This window comes from Heptranchias perlo, chromosome 35, assembly GCF_035084215.1.
Source record: "Heptranchias perlo isolate sHepPer1 chromosome 35, sHepPer1.hap1, whole genome shotgun sequence".
Lineage (NCBI taxonomy): Eukaryota > Metazoa > Chordata > Chondrichthyes > Hexanchiformes > Hexanchidae > Heptranchias > Heptranchias perlo.
Genome location: NC_090359.1, coordinates 9,067,675 through 9,085,781, shown reverse-complemented (window position 1 = coordinate 9,085,781; position 18,107 = coordinate 9,067,675). Strand labels below are relative to the sequence as shown.

The 18,107-nt window shown below is 42.4% G+C and overlaps 1 long non-coding RNA gene across 1 annotated transcript in view; it reads right to left on the bottom strand.

The window, feature by feature from the left end:
- LOC137302009 (uncharacterized) overlaps positions 1 to 17,734 on the bottom strand; it is a 34,018-nt gene extending 16,284 nt beyond the window's left edge. Inside the window, exons 1-3 of the long non-coding RNA XR_010958399.1 lie at positions 17,643 to 17,734; positions 12,249 to 12,356; positions 7,576 to 7,728 (exon numbers count right to left, since the gene is read on the bottom strand). This is a non-coding gene — a long non-coding RNA (uncharacterized lncRNA). The remainder of the gene's footprint in view (positions 1 to 7,575; positions 7,729 to 12,248; positions 12,357 to 17,642) is intronic.
- Positions 17,735 to 18,107: the final 373 nt, after the last annotated feature.

The window sequence follows — 18,107 nt, the reverse complement described above, 5'->3', positions numbered from 1 at the left end:
TTCTCTGCTCGAAGGAGAACAGTCCCAGTCTCAAAAAGAATTGAGGAATAAGAGAGGACTTAAAATTATAAATGGGAGTTGTCTACAGACCTCCTGATGCGACAATGAAGTGGTAGTATGTATTAATTCAGAGATTAGAGAAGCTTGTAGCAAAAACTGAGTTATTTTCATGGGAGACTTTAATGTTCAAATGGATTGAGAAGAGCAGACGAGCTCAAGTCAGAAAGGTAGTGAATTTCTTGAGTGCATTCAAGATAGCTTTCTGGAACAATGTGTTCTAGAACCAATTGAGCAGGACAAGAAGAAGAGGGCAGGCCATACTAGATTTAGTGATGAGTAATGAGCCAGACTTAGTTAATAATCCAACAGGAAGGGAACATTTATCTGACAGTGATCACAATATCATCGAGTTCCATGTTAGATTTGAAAAGGAGAAACGTCACACAGTTACTTAGATTCTAGATTTTGGGAATGTTAACGGGATGAGACAGAGACTGACGACGGCAAACTGGTCAAAACTGTTATCGGGTAAAACTACTGATGAACAGTGGGAGGTGATCAAAAATAATTTCGCTTAATACAGGACCAGTGTATAAGCCTAAAGGGCAAGAGCTCTACTTCCCAAATAAAACAGCCATGGTGGACAAAAGAAGTGAGAGATAACATAAAACGAAAGGAAGGAGCATATAAAAGTGCAAAGAATCTCATAGATCCAGGGGCCTGGGAGAGACAGCAAGAACAGCAAAGGAAGACAAAAAAAGATAGTGAGAGCTGCAAAAAAAGAATAATAAAAGAAACTTGGGAGGGATATCAAGATTAACACAAAAAGTTTTTACAATTATATTGGAAGAAAAGGGGTCGTCAATGGTAACGTGGGTCCTTCCGAAACAGATGTGGGTAATGTTGCAAATGAAAAAATAGAAACGGCAGAATTGTTGAATAATTACTTTTGGCATAATTTTAGCTCCGAGCCGGGAAGGTGGGTGGAGGCGCTGGGTTGGTCGAATTGCGAACGGGAAACCCGGAAATACGGGTTTCCAAGATGTCCTTATGATTTTGACGTCAGGACATTTTTTTTTTTGTCTTTTTCCCGTCTCTCAGACGAGACTGATTGACAGGCTGGACTCAATCGGACGGGAGAAGAGCAAGGAAGAGGTAAGTGAACAGATAAATCTTAGATTGTGTGGATGGGGGGGCAGCATGGTGGGGGAGTCGCGATCGTCGGGGGGAGGGGGTCGCAGTAGGTCGGCCTGTTGGGTCTGGGGGAAGCACTCCTGCTTCTCCGTGCGCACAAACTGTGCGATAAAGGAACTTACCTGCAGTTTCGGGTGTTCTCCTCCTCCTCTCACATGGCCTGAAGGAGAAGGCCTGGGAATCCTGGCCCCCAGAGGTTGAAATCGCAGAACCTTTCAAAATGGAGGCCCGCAGCCTCCTTGGAAGGTTTTAGTGACCAACCCGCCTCCTGGGAATGGGTTGGTTCCCCGCCCCTCGTCCCGCCCCTTGTCCCGGCCCCGTGAAAACCAGAAATGGGCGAGTTGGAGGTGGGTCTGAAATTGTTACAATTTTCAATGCCCCCCCGCCCCCAGCCCACCCGTTTTTCCCACTTAATATCCTGCACTTTGTATCAGTCTTCACAGTAGAGGAAGAGGATAATATATCTGACATTCCAGGGAAACTAAAAATAAGTCAAAGTCTGGAACTTACCAAAGTTAACATAAGCAAGAAAATAGTATCAGCAAATAAAGCTCCCATCTACACAACACTGCACGAAAGGCTGACAAATCCCCAGGACCTGATGGTTTCCACCCCAGGGTTTTAAAGGAAGTAGGTTAGGAAATTGCAGATGCTTAAGCCATAATCTTCTAAAGTTCTCTCCATTCAGGAATTGGATTGGAACATTGCAAACATAACTCTATTATTTAAGAAAGGTGAGAGAGAGAAACCAGAATTGGCCTGATAGTCTAACATCTGTTGTGGGGAGGCTATTGGAATCTATAATTAAGGACAAATTGAGTGAACACTGAGAGAAATTTGAGCTGATTAGAGAGAGGCAACATGGCTTTGTAAAGGATTGGTCATGTCTAATTAACCTAATTAAATTTTTTCAGGAATATCTATGGATGTAGGTTATATGGACTTCCAGAAGGCATTTGATGAAGTTCCTCACAAGAGACTGGAAGCAAAAAGTAAAGCTCATGGAATTGAAGGCGAATTATTGACCTGGTTAGGGGATTGGTTCGGCGGTAGAAGAGAGAGGGCTCTAAATTGGGTCGTGTAGCGCCCATTGTTTCGGCACAACACGGCCTCTCCGACATCCAAGATGGCGTCTTGGATGCGCACGCACGTTTCCAGCATGACATGCACCAGATGTCATCTTGGTATAGGAGTTTGCACAGGCGCAGATGGCGAACACTGAAATCATGTAAAGTAGGGAGAAAATGGATAAAATCAGTGTGCAACGCTGATTTAAAGTGATAGACACCATTTTGTGACTTAACGCTCAACTCAACGCACAGTCTTAACCCCGACCATCTGAACGTATCGTAGAGTTCCTGGAGGACCCCCCATCGGCGCTATTTAAAAGAGACCTTGCAGGATTTACAGGTTTGTGGCTAGATTTTTGCTTCTGGCTGCCGAGACATTTTAAACTGTTTTTAGAGGTCTCCTAGACTTGAATACTAGGACGCGGGGACATAGCCTAACATTTAGAGCCAGGACGTGCAGGAGTGAATTTAGAAAATGCTTCTACACACAAAGGGTGAGAGACATTTGGAACATTCTTCTGCAGATGGTGATGCTAGCTCACGAGTGAAAGTTAAATCTGAAATTGATAGATTTCTGTGAACCAAGCGTATTAAGGGATGGAGCTAAGGCGGGTATATGGAGTTAGATCACAGGTCCACCATGATCTTATTGAATGGCGGAACAGGCTCGAGGGGCTAAATGCCACTGCCACTTGCTGCCTCTTGATATGCGCCACCTTCTCCTGCAAGAATGCGTGTTGTCTGGGTGATGTGCCTGTTATGGTTGAATAGCTGCCAGCTTGTGGCTTGTGAGTTGTGGGTGGGCGGCTTGAAACAGTGGTAATGTGTGAAGGTGAGAGGAAGCATCTGGTTGGAAGAGTTGAGTACTGATGGAAAGAGTTTGTTGGTGTGTGGGTGATGGGTGTGTGGTACATTGTGCAGTTGGTAGGAGACACTACTTAAAGTTGACCTCACTCACCTTGACCAATCATGTCAAAGCACTGAACTTCTTCCTGCACTGCATCCATGTTCATGATGCTGTGCGCCTGGCACTGACTTCGTCCCCTACTGCCTCCCACTGCCGTTTGGGTGTATGTCTAGAGGGACTATTGCCCCCCTCCCTCCCCCCACTGCAGATATAGGATGCCCCTCTTTTTGTCCAGCTCTTGCACCAACGCCCTTGGTGCATCAGCAGAGAACTTTGGTGCACACCATCTCGCAGGCCTCGTACAAACTCAGATCAGCAGATTGGTGAGGTCTGGCATGCAGATTGGAGGATGTGGGATTTAGTGGTGCACATCCTTTATTCAATGTGTTAACATAACTCAGTGTGTAAACATAGGGACGGGACCTGCATCTGTGCTTTACGTGTGCGATGCCTGATCTCCGTTCAGACTCCGTGCAGACGTTATTTTCAGCAAATAAGAGGTACCAGCTACATTGAAGAGCTTTCTAACAGACAGTCTGCCTTTAAGAGATTGAGCTCCCCCGGTGGTGGAAAGTGTGAATTGCACTGATTCCATGAGCAAGGCCCGGAATGGAACGCTGATTGCAATTGAGTCCACCGCGCCAGGAAACTTGCGTCCTGCCTGCGCAGGAACCATTGGGCGCGGGGTAACAGCACATCATGCTATCCTGGCCCAAAAACGGCCACTGTCCAATTTGTCCCCCAGAGAGTCTTGTAATGTGTACTCGAATTGGAAGAAAATGACTAGTGGTATCCCAGGGATCTCTGCTGGGGTCTTAACTATTCACTACATTTATTAATAACTTAGAATACAAGTTAGAGAGCCATATATCCAAGTTTGCCAATGAAACAAAGATGGGTGGCATAGTAAGTAGTGTAGAAGGGAGCTTAAAATTACAGAGACATTGATTGATTAAGTGAATGGGCATAACTGCGGCAGATGGATTTCAATGCAGGAAAATGTGAGGTCATCCATTTCGGAACAAGAAAACATCGATCTGAGTATTTTTTAAATGGTGAAAATCCAGGAACAGTGGAGGTTCAAATAGATTTGGGGGCCCATGTACATCGATCACTATAATGTAGTGGTCAGGTACAAATTATAATCATAAAGGCTAATGGAATGTCAACCTTTAAAGCTGGAGGGCTGGAATATAAAGGGGAGGAAGTTACGTTACAGCTATAAAAGCCCTGGTTGGACCACATTTGGGGCACTGTGTACAGTTCTGGGCACCGCACCTTAGAAAGGATATATTGGCCTTGGAAGGAGTGCAGCGCAGATTCACCAGAATGTTACCAGGGCTCCAAGGGTTAAATTATGAGGAGAGATTACATACATTAGGCTTGTATTAGCTTGTATAGAAGGTTAAAGGGTGATGTGATTGAGGGTTTTAGGAAATGAAAGGAATCGATAGGGTCGATAGAGAGAAACCTTTTTTGCTTGCAGGGGAGTCTAGGACAAAGGGGCCTATCATTAAAATCAGAGCCAGGCCATTCAGGAGACTTCAGGAAACACTTCTTCACATAAAGGTTGGAGAAGTGAGGAACTCTCTCCCACAGAAAGCAGTAGATGCTAGTTCAATTAATAATTTTAAATCTGAGATCGATAGATTTTTGCTAGCCAAGAGTATTAAGGGATTATGGAGCCAAGGCGGGTGGATGGAGTTAGGATACAGATCAGCCATGATCTCATTGAATGGCGGAACAGGCTCCAGTGGTTGAATGGCCTACACCTGTTCCTATGTTTTCTAGTCTCTCCATGCAACTGAATTCCCGCATTCCTGGTACCATTCTAGTAAATATCCTCTGCACCCTCTCTAAGGCCTTGATATCCTTTCTAAAGTGTGGTACTCAGAATTGAACATAATACGCCAGCTGGGACCTAACTAGTGATTTATAAAGGTTTAACAGAACTTCCATGCTTTTGTATTCTATGCCTCTGTTTATAAAATCCAGGAACCCATATGCTTTTTTAACAGCCTTCTTAACTTGTCCTGCCATCTTCAAAAGATCCCCAGGTCTCTCTGTTCCTGCACCCCCTCCAAAATTGTACCATTTAGTTTATATTGTCTCTTCTCATTCTTCCCACCAAAATGTATCACTTCACACTTCTCTGCTTTAAATTGTCTCTGCCATGTGTCCACCCATTTCACCTGTCTCTCTCTGTCCTCCTGAAGCCTTTTACTATCATCGTCACTATTTACTACATTTTCGAGTTTCATGTCATCTGCAAACGTTGAAATTATATCCTGTATACACGAGTCCAGGTCATTAATATAGATCAAAAAGAGCAGTGGTTCTGATAACGACCCCTGGGGGACATGGCTGTGTACTTCACTCCAGTCTGGAAAACAACCATTCACCAATACTCTCTACTTTTGTCTCTTAGCCAATTTTGCATCCAAGCTGCCACTGCCCCTTTAATCCCATGGACTTCAATTTTGCTAACAAGTCTATTATGCGGTACTTTATCAAACACCTTTTGAAAGTCCAGATACACCACATCAACCGCACTACCCTCATCAACCCTCTCCGGTACTTCATCAAAGAACTCAATCGAGTTAGTCAAACAGTATTTGAGTTTAACAAATCCGGGCAGTCTGTCATTTATTAACCCATATTTTTCCAAGTGACAATTAATTTTGTCTCAGATTATTGTCTCTAAAGGTTTCCCCACCACCGTCATTAGGCTGACAGGCCTGCAGTTACCGGGTTTATCCCTCTCCCCTTTTTTGAACAGGCGTGTAACATTTGCAATCCTCCAGCACCACTCCCCTATCCAAGGAGGATTGAAAGATTGTGGCTAGAGCCTCAGCTATTTCCACCCTTACATCCCTCAGCATCCGAGGATGCATCCCATCCAGACCAGGTGACTTTTCACCTTTCAGTGCTGCCAACCTTTTCAGCATCTCCTCTTTATCTATTTTTATCCTATCCAATTTCCCTACTATCTCCTTCTTTACTGTGACATTGGCAGCATCCTCCTCTTTAGTGAAGACAGACGGAAAGTACTCATTTAGTACCTCAGCCATGCCCTCTGCCTCCAAACGATGATCTACTTTTTGTACCCTAATCGGCCCTACCTTTCCTTTGACTGCCCTTTTAGTATTTATATGTTTACAAAAGACTTTTGGGTTCCATTTTATGTTGTCCGCTAATCTATTCTCATACACTCTCTTTACCCCTCTTATGTTCTCCTCTGGTTTAACATTTCATCTGAAAGACGTTACCTCCGACAGTGTAGCACTCCCTCAGTACTGTACAGGAGTATCAGACTGGATTCCGTGTTCACGTCTCTAGAGTGGGACTTAAACCAATGAACTTTCAACTTCGAGGCGATAGTGCTAACTCTGAGCTAAGGCTGGAACCGAAAATTCGGAGAGACCTGAGGAGTCCACGGTTTTAGATCTTGCGGATAATGAGCATGACCACAAGGAGATGATGACCCTTGATTTAAACCCAGTGCAGATTGATAGAGCGGAGGGAAGAAGAATGTACGGGTCATTAAGGTAAGAGGAAGAAGAGATGAATAACTGTAAATATATTGACACAATAGAAGACAAAAGAAAGGCTACAACGCAGAGAGACAGAGATAGAGAAGGAGGTAGAAATAGAGACAGTGGCAGATAGACTACACAACAGAATGGTCTTCTCTTTATAAGACAATAGGCTCCTGCTAGGATCCTCTTATTAGTTTGTTAGAAAATAAGTTTGTGTGTGAGCACGTGTGTGAGAGAGCGTACCAATGTCTGTCTGAGTGTATGAGCGTGTGTGTGTGTGACTGAGTGCTTGAGTGTGTGAGTGAGACTGCTTGAGTGTGAGTGTGTGTGTGTGTGAGAGTGCATAAGTGTGAGTGTGAGAATCAACCGTGTGTAACACTGGAACTCTTAACTTTGTTTTGTACGACCCTACAGGAAGTGAGAGCGCAAAATCATTGGCAGTGTGAAAATACCGGGGGATAAATTCCTCTTGCGCGGTGGCACAAACCGAGTGATAGTGAATCGGCCGCCCGTTTCACGCCACGCTCGTTTCACACCCCGCCATTGAAGACGATGGAAATGAAAACACTACTGCTAAGCCGAATTAATTCCTCACCATGCCGAGGGAGTCTACGGGATGATATTTGACCTGCCGCCAGTCCTGAGCACCCGTTATAGACACCGCCCGATACCACTCAGATGGTGAAGACAAAATCTACCCAGCGGGGAAATTCCACTTCTTTGCTCCTGTGCACACAGTTCTTCATCCATTTATTTAATGAAATCAAACATCGCAGGCTGACGAGTACAGGATCGAAATATCTACCCCATAATCATTGGTCTAATTAAAGTGATATTATATTCTCACGGTACGATGAACTCTCACCTGTTCCTCTTGACTAGTGATCACCACAAGATGGGATTTGTTCCCACTGCAATACTTGGCACTTGCAGTCCAATTTCGTCGTTCAGTTGAAAAAAAGTAACAACTTCCGTTAAAAAAACTTCCATTCCTTTGGACAAAATATCTCATCACACTCTGTAAGACAACAGGTTTTGTTGGCATATTTCACTAGAGATAGAGAAACAATTGGATTATATAGAACGATAGATAGAGAGAGAAATAGATGGGCAGATAGAAATGAACCCTAGTGCTTGATTTGCCTTTTTTAAAGCCTTATTAACCTGCGCTGTTACTTTTAATGATTTGTGTATCTGTACCCCGTGATCCCTTTGCTCCTCTATCCCATTTAGACTCTGATTATGCAAGCAGTATGTGGCCTCCTTATTCTTCCTACCAAAATGCAGCACCTCACACTTACCAATATTGAAATTCATTTGCTAATTACATGCCAATTCTGCACGTTTATTAATGTTCTCTTACATTTTGATGCATTTTTCCTTTGTATTAACTACACCCCCCAATTTGGTTCATCCACAAATTTTGAGATTGTACTTCCAATTCCCGAATCCCTGTGGAACACCACTTCCAACCTTCTGCCAGTCTGAGTAGCTACCCTTAACTGCTGCTCTGTTTTCTGTTTCGTACCAACTTGCTATTCATTCTGCTACCTGTCCCGTGGCTCTACCTGCTCTGACCTTAGCCATGAGTCTACAATGTGGCACCTTATCAAAGGCCTTTTGGAAATCCAAATATATTACATCCACTAAATTACCTTTGTCTACTCTTTCTGTTACTTCTTCGAAGAATTCAATAAGGTTGGTCAAGCATGACTTTCCCTTCTGAAATCTGTGCTGACTATTCTTTATTATATTTTCATTCTCCAGATGTCTTTCTATTACATCTTCAAGTAAAGATTCCATTATCTTTCCTACCACCAGCGTTAAGCTAACTGGTCTATAGTTGCCTGGACTTATTCCATTTACCTTTTTAAATATAGGAATAACATTAACTGTCTCCCAGTCCTCTGGCACTACTCCTTTTTCTAGTGAATTTATATATATGTAACAGTGCCTCTGCTATCTCCTCCCTAACATCTTTTAATATTCGCCGATGCAATCCATCCAGACCAGGGGTCTTATCCTCCCTAAGTTCAATTAGTTTATCAATTAACTCACCCCTTTCTATCTGAAGTGTTTAAATATCTTTTTCGACTTCTTCTAATGTCCTGTCCACCTTGTTAGTTTCCCTGGTAAATACGGAGGCAAAGTAACTGCTCAATATTTCTGTCATTTTGCTGTCATTACCTGTGAGTTTATCTTGTGCATCCCTTAGTGGCCCTATCCCTATTCTGTTTTTCCTTTTGTTATTTATGTGCCTGTAGAATACTTTACTATTTGTTTTTATATTTTTTGATAAATTAATCTCGCAGTTCCTCTTTGCTTTCCTAATTGTTTTGTTTTACTTATTTCCTAACCTCTTCGTATTCCCTTTTGTCATCCTCTCCTTCATTGTCTATGTCATTTGTGTATGCATGTTTCTTTAGTTTCAATTTTACCCTTATTTCTTTATTCATCCATGGTGTTTCATTACTGGCGAGTTTGTTCTTGCTTTTCAGAGGTATATATTTCTCCTGAACTCTATTGATCACCGTTTTGATTTTCAGAGGTATATATTTCTCCTGAACTCTATTGATCATCGTTTTGATTATTACCCACTGCTGTCCCATTTCTTTGTCTGTCTAATTTTTTTCCAGTTTACCTTCCGTAGTTCCACTCCCATCCCCTCAAAATTCGCTTTTTTCCAGTCAATTACTTTGGCCTTTGTCTTATTATGTCTTTCTCAATCATTACTTTAAACTTTATTATGTTATGATCATTATTGCCAAGATAGAACCATAGAATCATTACAGCACAAAAGGAGGCCATTTGGCCCATCGAGCCAGTGCTGGATCTTTGTAAGAGCAATCCAGTTAGTCCGATTCCCCCGCTCTTTCCCCGCAGCCCTGCAAATTATTTCCCTTCAAGTATTTGTCCAATTCCTTTTTGAAAACCACAATTGAATTTGCTTCCACTACCCTTTCTGGCAGTGCATTCCGGATCATAACTATTCGCTGAGTAAAAATAAATTTCCTCATGTCGCCTTTGGTTCTTTTGCCAATCACCTTAAATCTCTGGCTCTGGCTCTTGACCCTTCTGCCAATGGGAACAGTTTCTCTCTATTTACTTTATCTAAACACTTCATGATTTTGAACACTTCTATCAAATCTCCTCTCAACCGTCTCTGTTCTAAGGAGAACAACCCCAGCTTCTCCAGTCTATCCACGTAACTGAAATCCCTCATCCCTGGAACCATTCTGGTAAATCTTTTCTGCACCCTCTCTAAGGCCTTCACATCGTTCCTAAAGGGCGGTGCCCAGAATTGTACACAATACTTCAGTTGTGGCCGAACCAGTATTTAATAAAGTTTCAACTTAACTCCGTTGCTTTTATACTCTTTGCCTCTGTTCATAAGCTCAGGATCCCGTATGCATTTTTAACTGCTTTCTCAACCTGTCCTGCCACCTTCAAAGATTTGTTCACATATACCCCCAAGTATCCCTGTTCCTGCACCCCCTTTAGAATTGTACCATTTAGTTTATATTGCCTCTCCTTGTTCTTCCTGACAAAATGTATCACTTCGCACTTCACTGCATTAAATTTCACCTGTCTTGTTTCCGTCCATCCCACCAGCCTGTCTATGTCCTCTTGAAGTCTATTACTCTCCTCCTCACTGTTTACTACACTTACAAGTTTTGTGCCAAGCGTAAATTTTGAAATTGTGTCCTGTACACCCAAGTCCAGGTCATTAATATATCAACAAAAGCAGTGGTCCTAGAACCGACCCCTGGGGAACAACACTGTACATCTTCCTCCAGTCCGAAAACTGTTCACCATTATTCTCCATTTCCTGTCACTTAGCCAATTTCGTATCCATGCTGCCACTGCCTCTTTTATTCCATGGGTATCAATTTTGCTGACAAGCCTATTATCTGACACTTTATCAAATGCCTTTTGAAAGTCCATATACACAACATCAATCGCATTGCCCTCATCAACCCTCTCTGTTACCTCATCAAAAAACTCAAATCAAGTTGGTTAAACACGATTTGCCTTTAGCAAATCCGTGTTGGCTTTCCTTAATTAATCCACACTTGTCCAAGTGACAATCAATTTTGTCCCGGATTATCGTCTCTAAATGTTCCCTACCACCGAGGTTAAAATGACTGGCCTGTCTTAGCCGGGTATATATTTACACCCTTTTTTGAACGAGGGTGTAACATTTGTGTGTTGTGAACATTGTAAGATGTTCCCCAATTCTTACTTTCCTTATCTGTTCTAGTTCATTTCCCATTAGTAGATCCAGCAGCGATTCCTCTCTTGTTGGGCTTCTCACATACTGGATAAGAAAGGAGTCCTGTACACACTGTAAAAACTCTATTCCCCTTTCTCCTTTCCCTGCCTCTCTTCTTGCCAGTTTATTTAGGGGTAGTTGAAATCTCCCATCATTATTATTCGATGCTTTTTATTCATTTCATAGATTTGCGTACATATTTCTTCCTCCACTTCCCTTCCACTATTAGGTGGTCTGTAGAATACCCCTATTAACGTGATCGATCCCTTCTTATCCTTTGTCTCAATCCATAAGGATCTAGTTTCTATCCTAAAGTTACTTATGTCCCTTTTTTCTATTTCCATTATGTTGTCTCTAATTAGTATGGCTACCCCAAACCCTCCCACCTTCCTTCTCTCTCCTTTCTAAATACATTATACCCTGCAATATTTAACTGCCATTCCTGTTCCGTTTGTAACCATGTTTGAGTTATCCCTTTCACATCTGGCTCCTCGCTATGAATTATTGACTCCAATTCCCCCGTTTTATTTCGGACACTGTACACATTGCTGTACAGGCAATTTAATTTGTTTTCAGTAATTGTTCCCATCCCTTTGTTTCTAAGTCATTTTGCACTCATGTTCTGTAACTGTATTTGTTCCCTGACCGTTTGTTACTGATATTCCTTAACTTGGTCTGACCTTTTCTCTCATTTCCTATTTCTTTTTCCTTCAGACTTATGTTCTCTTCCCCAGATCCCTCCTCCCGTCCTACGAGTTTAAAGTCCTATTGATAGCCCTATGTATCCTTTCCGCTAGGACACTGTCTCATTCCGGTTCAGGTGGAGCCCATCCCAACGGTACAGCTCCTTCTTGTCCCAGTACTGGTGCCAGTGTCCCATGAAATGGAACCCCTCCTTCCCACCCCAGTCTTTCAGCCACACATTCACCTTCCTGATCTGTCTATCTCTATGCCAATTAACTCATGGCTCGGGTAGTAATCCCGGGGTAACCATCCTTGAGGTCCTGCTTTTTAATTTAGTTCCCAACTTCTGACATTCTCTTAGCAGGACCATATATACATACATACATACATACATAGATTGATAGATACATAGATGGATAATAGATAGACAGCCAGACAGACAAAAAAACAAGTTAATAACCAAATGGGTGTATATGTATGGATAAGGGAATGAATCGGTGGGGACATGGATGAGTGGCTGGTTACGTCAATAGGTGGAAGGATGAATAGATTCCTAAAATATGAATAATTATTATACATACCTGGAGCACGATTCTGATCACAAAACCTCATCCAAAGTTGCATGTATTTTTCCTGGAGGTGTATAAAATTGCCGTTCACTTTCTCAAGTTCCTTGTTAACGAAATAGCCTTAAAATAATGAGAAACTCTTTACAATGTCAAAAATAACTCACAATTAACGTGAAATAAACACGGAACCTAAGATAAACTATAAAACAAGCTTGGTGATATATTGGGGCAGAAATTGCTTGTAAAATTATTGTGAGCTCAGTAGCACTCTCCGTTGTTAGTGGTGAAATGGAGGAGCAAGTTTCAGTGTTCACAGATGCACAGTGAAGCGTGAAAATCCAGAACTTACTCCTACTGGTTCGCCGGCGATAAGACAGCTTTGAATTAAAGGTATATCGCCCGCTGCAATCAGAGAAATCATTGAAAATGCGCCAACTTGATTATCTGCCCAGCTGGAAATAAACTAATATCGCTACAAAACAGGTACGCTTAAAAATACCAGATCTAAACTAAGTTTTAACAGTGCAGTAAGTCTTAATGACTGCCAAACAACTAAAAATTAACTTTTAAAAATGTGGAGTCTCATTAGTCCTTATTTTCATAGTTTTTGGTCACTAAAAAAAAAACTTTATTGTTTTTACTTTTCCCTTCTGTCTCTTATTTAATTAAATTGTTTCTTACGCTCTCTTTTTTCGCTGATTATAACAATTCTACAATGATTTTAATGTTGCACCTTTCACTTCCTGGTTTTCAAGTTGGAAGGTAGAGCAGGAATCCCCTGGGGCCATCTCCCTCTCAAACAGATATTCTGCTTTGGATACTGTTGGGGGAGATGGCTTATCAGGGGAAAGCAGCAAGAGCCAAGTTTGGGGCACCACGGGTGGCTCTGCTGCACAGGAGGGGAGGAAGAAGAGTGGCAGGGCTATTGTGATAGGGGATTCAATTGTAAGGGGAATAGATAAACGTTTCTGCTGCCGCAAATGTGACTCCAGGATGGTATGTTACCTCCCTGGTGCTAGGGTCAAGGATGTCACTGAGCGGCTGCAGGGCATTCTGGAGAGGGAGGGTGAACAGCCAGTCGTCGTGGTCCATATTGGTACCAACGACATAGGTAAAAAAAGGGATAAGGTCCTGCAAGGTGAATTTAAGGAGTTAGGAGATAAATTAAAAAGCAGGACTTCAAAGGTAGTGATCTCAGGATTACTACCAGTGCCACATGCTAGTGAGTATAGGAACAGGAGAATAGACAGGATGAATGCGTGGCTGCAGGGATAGTGTAGGAGGGAGGGATTTAGATTCCTGGGACATTGGGACCGGTTCTGGGGAAGATGGGACCTGTACAAGCGGGACGGGTTACACCCGAGCAGGACCGGGACAAATGTCCTCGCGGGGGTGTTTGCTAGTGCTGTTGGGGAAGGTTTTAACTAGAGTGGCAGGGGGATGGGAACCTGAGCGGGGAGTCAGAAGGGAATAAATTTGAGAGCAGCAAGAGAGGGGAATACCCAGGGGAAATTTATAATACAAATAGTTAAAAAACATTTGTTCAAGAACAAGTGAAGGGGAAAAGCGTAGAGCAGCGGAAAGAAAGTGTACTTTAGGCACAACAGATAAAATTAAAACTAGAAGGCGTAAGGTGATTAACCCAGCATCAAAGCTGAAGGTCAGGCTTGGGTGTAGCCCAACTAAGAATTCTATATACAAATGCACGGAGTATAAGGAATAAATTAAATGAACTACAGGTTCAAATTCAAATTGGAGGGTATGACATGATAGCTATTACTGAGACATGGCTGCAGGATGGTCAGGATTGGGATCTAAATATACCGGGTAAAAAGGTCTACAGGAGAGATAGGGAAAATGGAAGAGGGGGAGGAGTAGCCTCAATGACTGGAGATGAAATCACTTCAATGATAAAGGGGGATATAACGAGAGGTAAGCAGCCAACAGAGACCTTATGGGTTGAACTGAGAAATAGGAAAGGATCTAAGACTATAGTGGGAGTTGTATATAGGAGCCCTGGCAGCAGCTCTGAAGTGCTAGATTGTATAAATGCAGAGATTAGACAAGCGTGTAAGAAAGGCATAGTGGTCTTAATGGGGGACTTTAACATTCACATTGATTGGGAAAAGCAGACTAGCAACTGTCAGAAAGGTAGTGAATTTCTTGAGTGAGTCCAGGATAGTTTTCGACAGCAGTATGTCCTAGAGGCAACAAGGGGGCAAGCCATACTAGATTTAGTAATGAGTAATGAACCAGATTCAGTTAACAGCTTAACTGTGCGTGAACATCTATCCAATAGTGATCATAACATGATCGAGTTCAATGTAGTGTTTGAAAGGGAAAAAAGTGAATCAGCTGCTAAGATTCTAGACTTGGGCAAGGCCGACTTCAATGGGATGAGACAGAGACTGTCCACAGTAAACAGCAAATCTGTTAATGGGTAAAACGACTGACGATCAGTGGGAAATGTTTAAAGAAACATTTAACGTGATACAGAATCAGTTTATACCCCTGAGGGGCAAGAACTCTACTTGCCAAAAAAAACAGCCATGGACAGTATAAGACATAAGGAAAGGGCATACAAAAAGGCAAAAATGGCACAGATCCTGGCGAATGGGAAAGATACAAAGATCAACAAAGGGTCACAAAACAGATAGTAAGGGTTATGAAAAGAAACTCGCAAGGGATATCAAAACCAATACGAAGAGCTTTTGTAGTTATATTAGGAAAAAGAGGGTGGTCAGGAGCAGTGTTGGCCCCTTAAAAACTAAAAGTGGGGATATTGTCATTGACAATGGGGAAATGGCGGACATGTTGAACAATTACTTTACGTCAGTATTTACAGTCGAAAAAGAGGATAGCATGCCGGAAATCCCAAGAAAACTAATATTGAATCGGGGACAGGGACTCGATAAAATTAACATAAGTAAAGCAACAGTAATGAGGAAAATAACAGCACAAAAGAGTGACAAATCCCCAGGACCAGATGGTTTCCATCCCAGGGTTTTAAAGGAAGTAGGTGAGCACATTGCGGATGCCCTAACTACAATCTTTCAAAGTTCTCTAGATTCAGGAACTGTCCCTCTAGATTGGAAAATTGCACATGTCACTCCGCTTTTTAAGAAAGGAGAGAGAGAGAAACCGGGGAATTATAGACCAGTTAGCCAAACATCTGTTGTGGGGAAAATGCTGGAGTCTATAATTAAGGATAGGATGACTGAACACCTCGAGAATTTTCAGTTAATCAGAGAGAGCCAGCATGGATTTGTGAAAGGTAGGTCGTGCCTGACAAACCTGATTGAATTTTTTGAAGAGGTGACTAAAGTAGTGGACAGGGGAATGTCAATGGATGTTATTTATATGGACTTCCAGAAGGCATTTGATAAGGTCACACATAAGAGATTGTTAGCTAAGATAGAAGCCCATGGAATCGAGGGAAAGGTACGGACTTAGGCTGAGCGAAAGGTGACAGAGAGTAGGGATAATTGGAAGGTACTCACATTGGCAGGATGTGACGAGTGGAGTCCCGCAGGGATCTGTCTTGGGGCCTCAATTATTCACAATATTTATTAACGACTTAGATGAAGGCATAGAAAGTATCATATCTAAGTTTGCCGATGACACAAAGATTGGTGGCATTGTAAGCAGTGTAGATGAAAACGTAAAATTACAAAGCGATATTGATAGATTAGGTGAATGGGCAAAACTGTGGCAAATGGAATTCAATGTAGACAAATGTGAGGTCATCCACTTTGGATCAAAAAAGGATAGAACAGGGTACTTTCTAAATGGTAAAAAGTTAAAAACAGTGGATGTCCAAAGGGACTTAGGGGTTCAGGTACATAGATCATTGAAGTGTCATGAACAGGTGCAGAAAATAATCAGTAAGGCTAATGGAATGCTGGCCTTTATATCTTGAGGACTAGAGTACAAGGGGGCAGAAGTTATGCTGCAGCTATACAAAACCCTGGTTAGACCGCACCTGGAGTACTGTGAGCAGTTCTGGGCACCGCACCTTCGGAAGGACATATTGGCCTAGGAGGGAGTGCAGCGTAGGTTTACTAGAATGATACCCGGACTTCAAGGGTTAAGTTACGAGGAGAGATTACACAAATTGGGGTTGTATTCTCTGGAGTTTTGAAGGTTAAGGGGTGATCTGATCGAAGTTTATAAGATATTAAGGGGAACAGATAGGGTGGATAGAGAGAAACTATTTCCGCTGGTTGGGGATTCTAGGAGTAGGGGGCACAGTCTAAAAATTAGAGCCAGACCTTTCAGGAGCGAGATTAGAAAACATTTCTACACACAAAGGGTTGTAGAAGTTTGGAACTCTCTTCCGCAAACGGCAATTGATACTAGCTCAATTGCTAAATTTAAATCTGAGATAGATAGCTTTTTGAAAATCAAAGGTATTAAGGGGTATGGGCCAAAGGCAGGTATATGGAGTGAGATCACAGATCAACCATGATCTTATCAAATGGCGGAGCAGGCACGAGGGTCTGAATGGCCTACTCCTGTTCCTAAGTTCCTAAGTCTGCAGAGAGAGTCACGCGACTTGACAAAAGTGCTGTGATCTGACAGGGCGAGGGGAGAGATCGACCCTCTTGCTTCTCCCAGGGTCGGAGCTTCGCTTGAACTGACGCTGGACTCTTCTCCACTTCCTATTCGAGGAAGTGCCCGAAGAAACGACGGCGGTAAGTTAGAGGGTTCGTATAAATCTATGGAGCGGCGAGCGCTGTTGGTTCGCCGCTCCGAGCAATTTCTGCTCCAAAGCTTCACTGTTTCTGAAATCCTTTGAAATTATATAACATTGCAAATATTGAGAGGCATTTGTGGACTTCAATAATACGATAGCAACAGTTGGAAAATGTTGTGGGGAAAAACTGTATCTCGAGACTTTACATTGCTTCTAACCTGCTTTACAGGACACTGTAATGAAGATGATAATCTGCATCTAACCCGTGCTCTACCTGATAAGGAACGATTGTTGAGGAAATTTATTCCATATTAAATCTGAAGTGTATCAGTCTGGGACGCATTTCACAGGGAAACTGTTTGGATCGAACATGTGGTGTAGTGCCCTGGGAGTGTTTGATGGAGCAGTGTAGAGGGAGCTTTACTCTGTAATTCGTGCTGCAGCTGAGCTAGAAGTGTTTGATGGGACAGTGTAGAGACAGCTTTACTCTGTATCTAACCCGCAATGTACCTGCCCTGAGAATATTTGATGGGTTAGTGTAGAGGGAGCTTTACTCTGTATCTAACCTGTGCTGTACATTTCCTGGGATTATTTTGATGGGATAGAGACAGCTCTAATGATCCCTCCTCCCCCGTTGGGCCAACAGTGTGAACCAGGATGAATTAGGAATGAGTGATGAAGAGAAAAATAATAAAATTAATTTTACTGACCAGTTATTATTTGTGAAACAAGTGCTGCTTTTAGAGCAGAACAGATGACCAGAAGGACTATTGCCAGCACTTTCCAGGAGGCAGGTTTCTTGGTATCTAAAATTAGAAATGGTTTGACGAATGAAAAAATACAACAAATACTGGAACGTACACGGCTCTGGGCTGATCATTTAAATCAAAGGAGTTTAGGAAACTTTCAAGAGCAACTAAAATAATTAGCATCAGAAATAATTTGTTGGTGACGCGTATCACAAACTATTTGTGTGAAGGAGGAAGTGAGCACTGAACTTATCATTTTAAGGCCATGGATTTGGTAATCAGGAAATGTTTTGTCCCGTATTGAGAGACGGTGTTTGATGAAGGACAGTTGAAGTATTTGGGTGTGAGGAGTTTATGATTTTCGGGAATGCTGGGGATACTGGGCTTGATCTGTTTGGAAAAATCCCAGGGGGTAATTTTAACTTT